The sequence below is a fragment of the Meles meles genome, chromosome 15 (assembly GCF_922984935.1).
Source record: "Meles meles chromosome 15, mMelMel3.1 paternal haplotype, whole genome shotgun sequence".
NCBI classification, from domain to species: domain Eukaryota; kingdom Metazoa; phylum Chordata; class Mammalia; order Carnivora; family Mustelidae; genus Meles; species Meles meles.
Genome location: NC_060080.1, coordinates 26,931,413 through 26,946,261, shown reverse-complemented (window position 1 = coordinate 26,946,261; position 14,849 = coordinate 26,931,413). Strand labels below are relative to the sequence as shown.

The window sequence follows — 14,849 nt, the reverse complement described above, 5'->3', positions numbered from 1 at the left end:
AATTTGACCTACATATACTCATTTTGCAAAAGAAAGAAAGAAATAGGAGAGAGAGGAACAAAGGAACCGGGGGAAAGGCAGCACGGGCTAGAAATCGAACAAGTTTAAATCCCATTTCTTCTAACTGACTTAGGCCCACATTTCCTTAAATAAACAATCCATAATCAGCTTCTTACTATGTAATATTCACTATTTGGGGAGGACAAAGTAGCTGCCTCTAGACGTACAACCCAACCTATTCATATCCACCTACTTACATATGTGTATATATAATTAACGTACATAAAATACATATATATATATTAAAGATTTTATTATTTATTTATTTGCCAGAGAGACAGAGAGCGAGCACAAGCAGGGGGAGCAGCAGGCAGAGGGAGAAGTAGGCTCCCCACTGAGCAAGGAGCCCAACGTGGAACTGGGATCATGACTGGAGTCAAAAGCAGACACTAAACGCCTGAGCCATCCAAGCATCCCTCAACTATTTGTATTTTTATTGATCAGTTACAATCTACTCTTTAAAGAAATATCTATCAAGAATTAAGTACTTAAGGGGACACACAGACACATACATGTCCCCAAAGAAGTTAAAGAGGAGGAGATTTTAGTAGATTTAGGAGATTTTAGTAGATTCCTATAGAAATCCCAGTAGTATTTCATGTGTTCCAAAGAGGCATGAAGAGGATCCAAGCTTCGACATTGCCATCATTTTTCTTGAGCATGGGAATAAATGCATATTAGGTTATTAATAACTATAAAACCAATTCTTGAGGGGAGAAACCACGCAAAAGCATTTCCACCAAAAGTTCTCCTGATGGATCTCCTAGTCACAATAAGGGTGTTGAAGAGTTGAAATAGTAAGTGAAACCAGGCTGGGCACTAAAATTAGAATGAGAGCCTCATCAGCTTCTGTGGTAATTTGTGGGGATTTCACAAGTCCCCGTGTTCACACAGTTTTAAACCCTCACCAATCTTTATCTCACCACAATATCTCATTTTCAGTGACTTTTTTTTCAACAGCTCTAATTTCTAGTCCAGGAAACCGAGCATGTATTTATTTATTTAGCTATCTTACCACGCTTCAACTGTTAATCACATACAACCTGAAAGGATTTAGCAAAAATGGAGGTGAAAAGATACTTCCTCACTACCTAATGCAATGCTGATTATGATTATTTATTGCCTTCTTATGACAGAAAAATACAAATGAAAATGTTTAAACCTCTCATTAACCTATTACTATCATTAATATTTGGTTTGGGCAATAAAGGGGGAAAAAGCTACCATAAAACCATCAGCAACTGGGGGAAAAAATACTGGACTATCTCAAAGGTGTCTTAATGAAATATAAAGGGAATACTCAAGACCCAAACTGTGTTACCGTCGGGTATCTAAAGCAATGTGAAGGGAGCTCGAGTTTTATAAAAGTGTTTTTGGTTCTCAGGCATTCTAGTCATTTTTTCCCAAAAATTTAGTTTTGCTTTTGGATAAAGGAGTCTTGACTTCAGTAATGTGCTGTCCACACGGTGCCAAACATTCATTTTATAAGAACTAGAAAATTGTTTATGTCGTCTAGATGTCTCCAAGTCTCCATATCCTTGTTGTAGTACGGAGCGATCTGAATCACCCCAGTGAGTTTTTTTAATTGAGAACTATGTTCATGGCAAGATGACTAAACAGATGTCATGTACTTGACATCAGCAACATCTCGAATAGGTGTTCTTGCGGGTCCTAATACAAAATCATACTTTCCATAAAAATCTAAGAAACTGGCTCTGATGCCATAGAAATTAAATATAAAAGCACAATGGCTGCTTAAATATTATACTGTTCTCAAGGGCTTTTCCTTTTATTTTAAAGATTTTATTTATTTATTTGACAGAGAGAGAGAAAACAAGTAGGCGGAGAGGTAGGCAAAGAGAGAGGGAGGAAGCAGGCTCCCTGCAGAGAAGAGAGCCCAATGCGGGGCTCGATCCCAGGACCCTGGAACCATGACCTGAGCCGAAAGCAGAGGCTTTAACCCACTGAGCCACCCAGGCGCCCCTCAAATGCTTTTTTTGACATTTTCCTCTTTATCTGAGAATGCCTATTTAAAGACATACAAATACTGAACCACAAGTCAAGTTCTTTTCTCCAAATTGAAGATGGTGCAAAATAAGGTCTTCCTCACTTAGCATCCACAGATTGTAAAACAGTGACCTCTTGGACAGAGATCTGGCCCACAGATTTTTTTTTTTTTTTTTTGGTAGGCCCACACAGGATTGGCTCTCAAAAAGTTTCAAAAATTTTCCATTATTTGCAACATGCACAAATCCAGACTCTCACTTTTTACAAATCCAGTTTTCTAGATTCTTTTTTTTTTTTTTAGGATTTTATTTATTTGAGAGAGAGAGAGTATGAGCAGGAGGGAGAGGGGGAGAAGCAGGACCCTGGGATCATGACCTGAGCCTAAGGCAGACACGTAACTGACTGAGTCACCCAGGCGCCCCAGTTTCACTCATTGTAATATTTTCTTGGCCCTGCAGACATTTGCATTTTTGAGCTCCAAACTCAGACACATCAGGCTGCCAACTGACATCACAGATGCTCAGCGAAAGCTAAGGAGGACTCTTCCCTGGGCAGATCTTAACAATGTTACTGTTCGTGGATTAAAAAAAGAAGAATCCCAGCTACTATGCCTTCTGGCACATTTTCATTTACAAAGTAGGTTCCAAATGCAAGACAAACTTCACCTCGTGCCCAAGCAAGAAAGTAAGTTTGAGGATATCTACAACATTTGTCAAGCTTGTTCTGACTAACATATTATTATTTATTTCCATGTATAATATTTTTTAAATGTCAACGTTACCTCGAAGCTTTGCAATTCCCCCAGATTTCTGTTTTCTCCTTTTGGAGAAAAGTTCTCGTAATAAACAAAATAAACGTCTACTAATGATTCCCAAAGAGCATGGGACTTGGTGCAAATGCCCTTGCAACACTTCACTTTGTAGATTCTGGAAGGACTAAGGGAAAACAGAATGTATACTGGGATATTTATATAAAGAAATATGTAACTACTCATGCTTAGAGGCAAATACATTTTTAGATTCCTCACATTATAATGAGTGTCTAGTTTCACTCTCTCCCACTTCCTCTCTGGGTTGCTTTGGATATGTTGACTACAACTGTTAACAACTTACTCCTCCAGGTTCAATGTGGGTAATCCGCAAGTACTCATCGCTGTGGGCTTTTCAGAATAGCTTCCTATGGATAAATCCCACCACTTAGATCATGAGTCACTTGGGTAACCAGTGACTACACAAGTCGAGCTGGTATTCTTCCTTTGTTGTTGTTTATTGCTCTAAAAGGAGAAACCAGAAACCAGGGAAGGGTTATTTACTGGTCAGTGCAGCTGCAGGGACTGGTCTCTACAAACACCTGACTTCATCAGCTTGCTCATTCAAGTCTTCCGATCATGCTTTTTTTGGTCTACTCAGAGAAACTCTGTAGTTCTAATGGGGAAAGAGATTGCAGTACAGGAGAGACAGACAACATTTCTATTTTTCAGGGGGACCTTTTATTTTCCAGGTAAACTCCCTCACTTTATAAAGGAGAGCCCCAGAACCAAAAAGTTAACAATTTACCCAAGTTTAAAGAGAGAGTTTATGGGAGAAAGGGAAATATACCACCATGGTGAGCGTCCAGAAAATCCAGCCTCTTCCTGGGAACCTTGGGACATAAAAAGGGCATGTATCAGAAAGCCAATTTTGAACTTAGACTTGGAGAAATGGATATGACTATATGCTATCTGTCACAGAATTTCTGCTCAGCAGTCTAATTTTAAGAGGATTGGCTCCTTGACTTTGCAAATATGATTCCTATCCCATCATCTCCCTTTGCCAATTTTTTTTTTTTTTTTGCACTTAGGGGTCTAATATGGTAAAGGACGTTTTAGTAAGAGGCTAAAATCTCTGGTCAGTGGGTCCTGGGCATCTGAAGCAGTTCTGGATACTTCTGAGCTAGGCAGAGATGTGTTTGTTGGTAACGGTGACCTTGAGACTCAAAATGGTCCTGACACAAAGAGCCAGCTCTCCGGCTCTGACGTTTGCATCCTAACCCCTGTCTTGTCATTTACTCCTGTCCCATGTCTCATGAAACCCCACATATTTTGTTGGTTAACTTTGGTCACTCAAACTTTGACTTCTCATTTAAAGTCTTCCAGAAAAGACCTGCACACATTCCCTTCCCCCAGTCTAAACTCACTCCTATGGCATCACCAGGCTTTGAGACTCTGCCCTTGCTTTCCCAGGTTGGAAGCAAATAGTCTATAAATTACAGTTCCTATTGTCACCCTCAAATTCCACCCACGTCAGCCAGTGGCAGCCTTTTTAATAGGGAAAAGGCTGGATTTTTAAGTAGCAAATGCTTCCCACGTTCCTAGAGGTTTGTCTCCGGGTTGGGTAGTAGCTCTAATCTCTCTCTCTCTCTCTCTCTTTTTTTTTTTTTTAAGATTTTGTCTATTTATTTGACAGAGATCACAAGTAGGCAGAGAGGCAGCCAGAGAGAGAGGGGGAAGCAGGCTCCCCGCTGAGCAGAGATTCCCGAAGTGGGGCTTGATCCCAGGATCTTGGGATTATGACCTGAGCTGAAGGCAGAGGCTTTAACCCACTGAGCCACCCAGGCACCCAGGTAGCTCTAATCTTAATTGGAGAGAGACCTGCCTCTTATTAAATGCTTGAAAGAAATTCAAGGAGGTCCTTGGTTCAGAGGGACAATCTTGTCAGTGAAATGAAGGAGAACCTAGAAAAGAAGTCCACACCCAACTTGAGAACACATCAGCCTTCAGCATGACCTTCATACTTTGCTCTGTGAGTGTGGACTCATGAAGCCAGGGACAGAACGAGAGAGCCAGGCATAGTGCTGCCAGCTGGTCCTTTCCCTGATCTCCCAGGTCCCATACACAACCACCATGCCCTCCCCCTCCTGCCAAGTTGGTTCTTCCACATGCAGGAAAGTTGCTCCCTGAGGAGTCCTCCTTCTCAATACCTACTCCTTCAAAGCACAACTAGTTTACAAGGCACAGCAGTTTCTAGAGTAGACTGATATTAGTCTGCACCAGCCACTATAATAAGATATCCCAAACTGGATGGCATACACAACAGAAATTTCTTAGAGTTCTCGAAGCGAGGAAGCCCAAGATCAAGGTGCTGGCCAATTTCGTTCCTCCTGAGACTCTTCCTGGCTTGCATTCTTCTTGCTCCGTCCTCACATGGTGGAGAGAGAGAGACAGCTCTGGTGTCTTCTCCTCTTCTTGCATGGGTTCCAGTCCTCTCGGATGAGGGTCTTAGTTTATGACCTCATGTAACCTTAATTACCTCTGTATAGGCCCTATTTCTCAATTCAGTTACATGGAGAGTTAGAACTATGACTTATGAACTTGAGGAGGGACACAGTTCAGTCCACAGCAAGACTCTTAACCAAGAATCAGGAATTTATAAGACCCCCCCAACATCATATAAGGAATTATGTGTGGTTGTGCCCATGAGCTTCTTCTTTTTTTTTTTTTTTTTTTAAGATTTATTTAAAATTTATTTGACAGAGAGAAACAGCACTCAAGCAGGGGGAGCAGGAGAGGGAGAAGCAGGTTCCCCACTAGGCAGGGAAACCAGTGCAGGGATCAATCCCAGGGCCCCAGGATCATGCCCTGAGCTGAAAGCAGACACTTAACTGAATGAGCTACCTAGTGCCTCGCCATTGACCTTTGTTCTGGGAGAGGGTCCATAGCCTTCTTCACAATCTCAAATGGTCCGTCATCAACAAAAGTTTAGGAACCACTATTTAAACCCACAAAGACTGATTGCCTCAGAAGATATCAGAAGACGACAAAGTAAACCTCAAATTCCTTGAGGTTCTACCATATAATGTCAGTTTTTAAATATACTAAAACAAATGGACTTGCCCAACATAAAAGGAGAGGAAAAGCAAAATTATTCCCTGATTCCTACCAACAGATTTTTAGTCACAAAAATTTGAGATACTGATGGGGCACTTGGGTGGCTCAGTGGGTTAAAGCCTCTGCCTTTGGCTCAGGTCATGATCTCAGGGTCCTGGAATCGAGCCCTGCATCGTGCTCTCTGCTTAGCAGGGAGCCTTCTTCCCCCTCTCTCTCTGCCTGCCTCTCTGACTACTTGGGATCTCTCTCTCTGTCAAATAAATAAAATCTTAAAAAAAAAAAATTGAGATACTGAAATGTTTTCCCCTCCCAAGATTCTATGTGCAACCTTAGACTGAACACCCAACTTAAAAACAATATGAGCTTTTTCTCCCCCCACCACCCCCCCACCCCAAGATATCTATGGCGCTCTCAAGGTCTAGAGATACTACCCCACTCCTCCCAGTGAAGTTGCTTTTTTTGTCACTTCGTTCAGCACTTTGGCCAGATGCCATCAGGTGAGGTGGGGTGGACACTGCTCTGTGGTCCACCAGCTTCGATGGCAATTCCCACAGGGCACAGCAGCTAAGAAGAAGGCTCCAAAGTACACGGACAATGATATAAGTCCAGCCACTTCATAAAAACACTGTCAAATGGTGTCCTTTCAAATAGGGCTTTTAACAAATAAGCCTGATGACATTTTGTTGACCCACAAACCACAAGAGTTCAGACATTAGTGCAATGCAGTTCTCAACCTAAGGAAATTGATAATACATGTAATCTCTGCACCATCTCGAATGGGGCTTTGTGCCTATCTAAGGTCTTTATTCAAAAGACGTTATAGCACAAGGATCTAATTTCACCCTACAAAACAATTCTGAAAAAGAGAGTTAATAATATTATTTCCATGTTACAAATGAATAGGAACACAAAGAAATTAAGTAAATTTTCAATTAGCTAATCAACCAATTCATCAGTCAACAAGCATATTAAAGATTAACTTTTTTACTCTTTTTTTTTTTAAAGAAATTCGTTTATTTATTTGACAGAGAGAGAGAGAGAGAAACAGTGAGAGAGGGAACACAAGCAGGGGGAGTGGGAGAGGGAGAAGCAGGATTTCCTGTGGAACAGGGAGCCCGATGCAGGGCTTGATCCCAGGACCCTGGGATCATGACCTGAGCTGAAGGCAGATGCTTAATGACGGAACCACCCAGGCACCCCATTTTTACTCTTTTGGGGAGGGGAGGGGCAGAGGGAGAGGAGAGACAGAATCTTAAATAGGCTCTATGCCCAGCATGGAGCCCAGCGTGGGGCTCAATCTCACAACCCTGAGATCATGACTTGAGCTGAAATCAAGAGTCAGATGCTTAACCAACTGAGCCACCCAGGGATCCATTTTCTCTTTTTCGAATGATGTGTAACTATTACCTTTTAACTATTACCTTTTAATCTACTTAAGAGAATGATTCAAACAGCAAAAGGATCTGATTCTCATCTCACCAGGAAAAAAAGTATTTGTTTTAGGTGGTATCCACACTGTACTTAATTGACTAAACACAATATTGTGTTTATTGAACACAAAACCTCTACCTTCCAGACATTATGACAGGGCCTGGGTACCCAGCAGTGAACAAAAGAGACCAGACCCCTGCCAAAGGAAATGTACAGTTTAGAGGGAAACCAACATCAGACAAGTAGACAAGCTGATACACAATTACAAGCCTTTATAAGAGCGATGAATGAAAACCCACACAGGAAGCAAAGAAAGAAGGTGACAAGAGGGATTATTCCAGGTGAGTAGCAAGGAAAGATCTCTTTGAAGTGTTGGAACTTGGAGAATATTTAGTGAGAGATGTGAGAGAAGGAAAGGCCTGAAGAACTGTCAGGATTACAATGTCACTACTGAGTTGGGGAAGATGGACAGGACAGAGGGAGAGACACACTGGGAGAATTCTAGAGCTGGGCTTCAGAGGTGCTAAGGCTCAGTTGCCTGTGAAGTCCCAAGTGCAGGTCTCAAGATGCAGTGAATTCATCCAAATGTGGCAAGATCAGAGATGGAATTTAATTTTGGGAATTATCCCCATGTAAACAGCATCTAAAGCTACAGAAAGGATTCGAATTGCTCCAGAAGAAAGCAGAAGGAGAGAGGACGAGAGAGCTCACCCTTGCACCTTGGGGACTCCAACATCTAGAGTTCAGAGAAAGGAGGTAAAGCAGCAGAGTGTTGGAAGGAGCTGCCAGAGACAGAAGGAAAATGTAAAACATGTTGTGCCATGAGGCCAAGAGAAGAACCTGCTTGTGGAAGCTGACCGTGTGCTGAAGGCTACCGAGGGAGGTCAAACAAGAGAAGGATGGGAAGCCAGCTGCTTTATGAATTTTCACTACAGGGAGGTCACTGGCAACTTTGACAAGAGCAGCTTTAATGGAGCTGTGGGCAGAAGCGTGGTTGGTGTGAGCGGAAGACCAAATGGGAGATGAAGAAACAAAGATAGCACGTGTAGAAGAGGAGTTTAATGATTTTGTCTAGAATTGAAGAGAAATTGGCAGAGGATGTGGGGATCAAGGGATATTTTTATAAGACGAGAGGTGCCGAAACATTCCTGTACCCTGATGGCAATGATCTCGTAGAGAGAAAGAAGTAAATGACTCAGAAGGAGGAAGGAGTCACCAAGGGAATGAGTACCTGTTCTAACATGGATGAAGAAAGGAGAACATGGTTGCCAGCCCAGGTAGAGTGTGTAGAATTAGTAAGGGGAAGATGAAGGAGAAGAACATGAATGAGAGACACAATCATCAGGTGGGTAGCAGTTTATCTAACCTGCTTCCCACAGTCCCAGTGCCCCTTCCTGAGATTTTGAAGAGGAAAGAAGCAAACAGAGAAACGAGCTCCCCAAGTCCCAGACGGAGAAGTCCCAGGATGAACTGTCCTATGACTTAAGATCTAAAGATCCCTTTTCCTGCCCGTTAAACAGTATGGAGCTAATTCTCTTGAATATTTTTCTAGTCATCAAGTATCTGGATTCTTGCCTGCCAACATGTGATGCTCTTAGATAACAAGGTGTTGTCTACTTAGGTTGTAAACCACTCAGTTCGGCTTTCTGTGGACCTTATTCTGAAAGACTGGTCATTTTCCGTCTCGTTTTTTTTTTCTTTTTAAAGATTTTATTTATTTATTTGACAGAGAGAGAGAGAGCACAAGAAGGCAGAGAGGCAGGTAGAGAGATAGGAGGAAGCAGGCTCCCCGCGGAGCAGAGAGTCCCATGCAGGGCTCGATCCCAGGACCCTGAGATCATGACCTGAGCTGAAGGCAGAGGCCTAACCCACTGAGCCACCCAGGCACACCTTCCGTCTCGTTTTTTGCCCTGGTGCCCATGTAATAGTATTTCATTAAGGGTATTGGGTCATCATTAGTTGACATTAGTTCGACAGCACCCATGAGATGAGATGGCATGTGGAAACCATCTAGTGTTGTCAAGGCACATGAGAGTAAGGTTTGTAACTGACACATATTGATCAGGATTTCTCAACTTAGTACTACAGGTACTTCAACTGGGTAATTCTTAGTTGTGGAGGTCTGTCCTAGGTTCCGAGGGATGTTTGGCAGCACCTTTGGTCTCTATCCACTAGGTGCCGGTAGGACTCCATCCCCAACCCCAGTAGGAACAGCCAGAACTGACTCCAGAGGTTGTCAAATATCCCTGGAGGGTAAAATTGCACACACACACACACACACACACACACACACACACACACCCAACTCTGGGGAAAACCACTGAAACAGACTGGTGTCTTAACATCAAAATGGAAACTGAAAAAGTCAATCAAACACCTACATTTCTTTCTAGTATCAGAATGTCTTTTTTGTGTGTGTGTAAGCAAAGGGTGACTATTTGAATTTTTCAGTCTTCAAATGAATCCTAGATATCTTCATCAGCAAGAAGCATTTGAGAAAAATGCATCTTCTAGACATGATCTCTGCTTGATTTTTAATCCTTGAGCCAATCGGTGGGTTTTAACGTGTCAGAATTTGACTTCATTTACAACATTTCAAAGCTTCCTACGTCTAAGCTTGTTATATCACTCTAACTGACATATTTTGGCCCTTGTTTTCTTCCTGTGCTAATCATTTTCAGTTTTATTTTATTTTTGCCATTTATCATAAGCCGCATTTAATCTTTCAGGAGAATGTCAGAAGATTTATGAACACAGGCATTTTTTTTTTCTCAGTATGTGAATAAAGAGTTCTCTTTTGTGAGGATAGTTTACTTTCTTTCCTCTTGCACATGTACCGGCTCTTCTAGAGTCATCCCAGGATGACTCTGTATGGAATGCATTGCCTCTCCTACAGTTTCTCCTTATACACCATCCACTCTGTTATCCTGTTCTTCTGCGGAGTCGTTACAGGTAGGGAGGGATGAGATGCTCAGTGTGAAACGGTTGGAGGTGATTTGTTCTCATACCTGCTCAGTGGTTTCCTGGCAGAGAATTTATGTTCCTGGGTGTCTGTTTCTTCACATGCAGATTCAATTAACCTTTGCTGAGAAGCATTAGGTTTGCCAAGTCGATAATGGACATTGCCTCAAAAGCTGTTTTGTGGATGGGTATGGTTGCTCCATATGGCAACAACTTTTGAGAACAACAAGTTCTCAAACAGCTTCTCATTTTCATAAATAACCCAGTAAGAATCAGCCATGAATTGTGTTAATCCTTCTTGAATCGCAGCCTTTCCTTTTGGCAAAATAAATGTATAAAGTTAATCTCTCTTGTGTAAAATACAAATTTTGCACAAAGAAATATTGAACTCCAGTTAAAGATATGACTGAAGAAGTATTTAGAAATGAAGTGCACTGCTGTCTGCAACTTATTTTGGGGGAAAAAAAAGGATGAATCAATGGATAGATAGAAGGACGGATGAATGGATAGATGTGAAAAAGTAAACGTAGTAAATTGTTAATGATAAACTTGAATTGGTGGCACATGGACATTCACTATACAGTTCTTTCAAGTTTTTTGTTTGTTTGAACATTTTCATCATAAAGTGTGCAAAAATTCCTTCCATTATTTTATTTTATTTTTTATTTTTAAAAGATTTTATTTATTCATCTGACAGACAGAGATCATAAGTAGGCAGAGAGGCAGGCAGAGAGAGAGGGGGAAGCAGGCTCCCTGCTGAGCAGAGAGCCCAATGTGGGGCTCCATCCCAGGACCCTGAGATCATGACCTGAGCAGAAGGTAGAGGCTTAACCCACTGAGCCACCCAGGCACCCCTTCTTCCATTATTTTAAATTCACATCTTTCAAAACTTTAGTGTTTGGGGATTTGATGAACAAGTCATGTTCATTAGCCTTTATGATTTTGTAACTATTATCAGTTGTAAACTAAAGAGATCTTAGTTATCAATCTGTCCAAGTGGCTCCCCTATCCTCTTGAACATTCCAGATGTTATCTGGCTGTTTCCTAACTTTTATAAATGTCTTTCTTAAAATGGGACACTCAAAATTACTCCGAATGTTCCAAGTCTGAAAGTTTTGTTTGAGGAAGATATTTTTTTGGATTTGTTTCCACATATCTCTGGCTAATGAAAAACCAGGCTGAATTGCTTTTCAAGGACTCCCTACACTCTATCAGTTATTGGTGTATTCATACGCTGGTTCTCCAAATTTTTCTTCTTACTCCCCTTCACCCCATACCTAATTGATCTCCAGAATTGCCAATTTACTTTTTAAGTACTCTGAAAATTCCTCCACCTTCTCCATCACTATTGGCTGGTTCAAACCCATCTCTGGAGTCCTCTATTGGTTTGGTACTTTTTCCAAAAATATTTTTGGAATATTTTTTCGACTTATTCCCCTCATTGCCTCCAGAGTTTTCTTTCCAGATTACAAATATATTCATATCACTTCTTTGACAAGCTATAACAAAACTTGTAAATTATTAATTATTTGAGATGTATTAATGACCTCATGGGTTTTTCAAAAGATAACTTATCTTTTAGAAATACACACCAAAATATTTACAAGTGAAATGATTAAATGTCTGAGATTTGTGTCAAAACTAGTATGGGGGGGGGAGCGCCTGGGTGGCTCAGTGGTTTAAGCCGCTGCCTTCTGCTCAGGTCATGATCTCAGGGTCCTGGGATCGAGTCCCACATCAGGCTCTCTGCTCGGCAGGGAGCCTGCTTCCCTCTCACTCTCTCTGCCTGCCTCTTTGCCTACTTGTGATCTCTCTCTGTCAAATAAATAAATAAAATCTTAAAAAAAAAACTAATATGGGAACAAGAGAACATCTGTGGGTATAGAAATGAAACAAGAATGGCCATTAAAAATTGTTAGTCAGGTAATGAATAACAACATGGGGGTTCGTTTTATTATTCTGTCTACTTTTGTATATGTTGGCAATTTTCTATAATAAAAAACTTTTTAAAGACTTTCAATGGTCCTCAAAAATATCTAAATGTTTCAGGCGCCTGGGTGGCTCAGTGGGTTAAAGCCTCCGCCTTCAGCTCTGGACATGATCCCAGGGTCCCGGGATCAAGCCCTGCATTGCATCAGGCTGTCTGCCAGCAGGGAGCCTGCTTCCCCATCTCTCTCTCTGCCTGCCTCTCTGCCTACTTGTGATCTCTGTCTGTCAAATAGATAAATTAAGTTAAATTAAAAAATCTAAATGCTTCAAAAGGGCACACACTACCCTTAGCCATCAGAACCACCTTATCTTTGGGCCTTTTCCCCAGTTCCCCCTCTAACATGTACCCTCTGATTCAACTCTACCAAATTACATATTCTTCATGGAAAGAAGACTTTCTATTTTTTTTTTTAAGATTTTATTTATTTATTTGTCAGAGAGAGAGAGAGAGAGGAAATACAAGCAGGGGGAGTGGGAAAGGGAGAAGCAGGCTCTCCACTTCACAGGGAGCCTCATGCAGGGCTCGATACCAGGATCCTGAGATCATGACCTGATTCAAAGACAGATGCTTAAAGACTGAGCCACCCAGGTGCCCCGAAAGAAGACTTTCAAAATATATTCTTTTTTCTCCTCGGATAGTGATTACTTATCCTTTTATACCTAGTTCAAATGTCACTGGTCCAAGGGAACCTTCTTTGACTCAGCCAGATATATAGACATGTCCCTTTTGCCAACTTCCATAAAACTCTACACGAGCCCCTTTTATAGACCAAGTATTTGTGTGTCATGATTGTCACAACAGTTTTTAAGAATATTTATATGTTAACTAGGTGGTAATATCCTGTAAGGTAACGTCTTATATATATAACAAGCAACACAATGCATATGTTTAAAAACACTTGCCAAATTAATTGTATGAAAATATTTTTGGGGCCTTTTTCCCCCTCTTACTTTTGTTATGTAAATGTAAACTCTGGCTTCTACATAAGAAGTCTCATAAACTAGACCATACTGACTGATGCTTTGATGACTTTTGGTTGACTAAAATTATTCTATCTGAGGATTAAAACTCAAAACAGTTTTCCAAACATATTGGCCTCTCTAATATGAGAGAATATTCCACCTAGTTGCAGAGTTTTAGGCGTGCACATTTCTCAGTCAAGCTTATAGCCAAAAAGATAAAACCTCAAATCTTACACAATAAAACCACCATGACTGACTTAAGTCAACCAAAGTTCCTGCAGCTTCCAAGAGAGGGTGAAGGAAATATTTCTTCTAAAACCCCAGAGAATTAAAATAGTATGAGATATGTTCCACTGGTCCTGCTTCAAGGTCTGCTTCATCCTTTTATCTATTTGTAATCATGGTCCCAAGACACAATTTATTAAGTGAGTATGACTGCGTCATTTGATGCCAATATTATGTCACTTCTTATAAAAACCAAATATAATTTAAAGCAAACTGTCATTGCTGGCTAATCATCCAGATCCTTGGTCATGGTCTTTTTTATACCTGTCATCATCTGAGATAGTGTCATGATTTTCGAGCAGAGCCAGAGGCTTGGCTCTGGAAGAGAACCAGCCCAAGGTTCAGAGGACCAGAGTTGAAAGAACACCTCAGCAACAGGAACAGGATGATTGCATTCTGGGTAGAGGCTAAGAGGAGACTGCAGGACGCACTCATGAACCCAGAGTCCTAGGAAGTTTTTTTGTCATTTAGCAGCATCCCTCTAATGGAAAGGGCTATGTATCGAGCATGACGTAACTTTGGTTGCATGGCAAAGCCAGCAGAATCCAGACTCCACAGAAAGGCTACCCTTTCCACAGTGAGCAGCAGTTTTTAACATAAATATAGTGAGAGACACGTGAAGTTCAATAGAAAAGGTACGTACTTTGTTTACGGGCAAACTTGGACCAGAATCTTGGCTTCGCTACTCGCTGGCTCGTGACCCTACGGAGGATACTCAACCTCTCTGAAATTTAGTTTTCTCTTCTGTAAGAGCAACAGTGATGAAGTTTACCTCTGGGAGTTGTGAAAAGAAATACCCATTTCTTTCCTCTCCCAGCCGCAGATTCTGTTTAGATGCTAACTACAGAAGGAAAGAGAGATGGATTCATCTTAGAACCTGAGTGAGTGGGGAGAGAAGGAGACAACAGAGAAATGGAGAGCACTGCCATTCAGACGGAGCACTGTCCTTGCCGTAAACAAACAAGGATCTGCAAAACATCCTGTCAACTCATATGATTTTGAGTGGCAGGCATTCCACGCATACATGAAATACTTTCTACTTTTGAAAAGCAGAACCGAAAGGAAAGCAGAATCCTAAGTTCAGTCAAATTGAAGCCAGGGTATGATTTTTCCAGAACCAAGTATGGAAACTACACTCAGTTCTTCTATTTTAAAATGGTTTTAAATTCTTGATAGTTTTTGAGCTTCAGAATTCTATATTAACTTGAGATTTGAGAACATTACTCCTTGATAGTCATGGGCAAGTTGATAGAGTATGGCTGGGGAAGGCTGTTTGTCCTTCCTAGCT

General features: G+C 41.2%; 1 protein-coding gene across 10 annotated transcripts in view; it reads right to left on the bottom strand.

Annotated features, from left to right (window-relative positions):
* RASGRP3 (RAS guanyl releasing protein 3) overlaps positions 1-14,849 on the bottom strand; it is a 110,884-nt gene that overhangs the window by 59,125 nt on the left and 36,910 nt on the right. For 2 of the 10 annotated variants that reach the window (XM_045979669.1, XM_045979673.1), the window contains one exon: positions 3,180-3,340. The exons of the other annotated variants lie outside the window; for them this stretch is intronic. The gene's annotated coding sequence lies outside the window, so the exon portion shown is untranslated. The remainder of the gene's footprint in view (positions 1-3,179; positions 3,341-14,849) is intronic. 10 annotated transcript variants of the gene reach the window in all.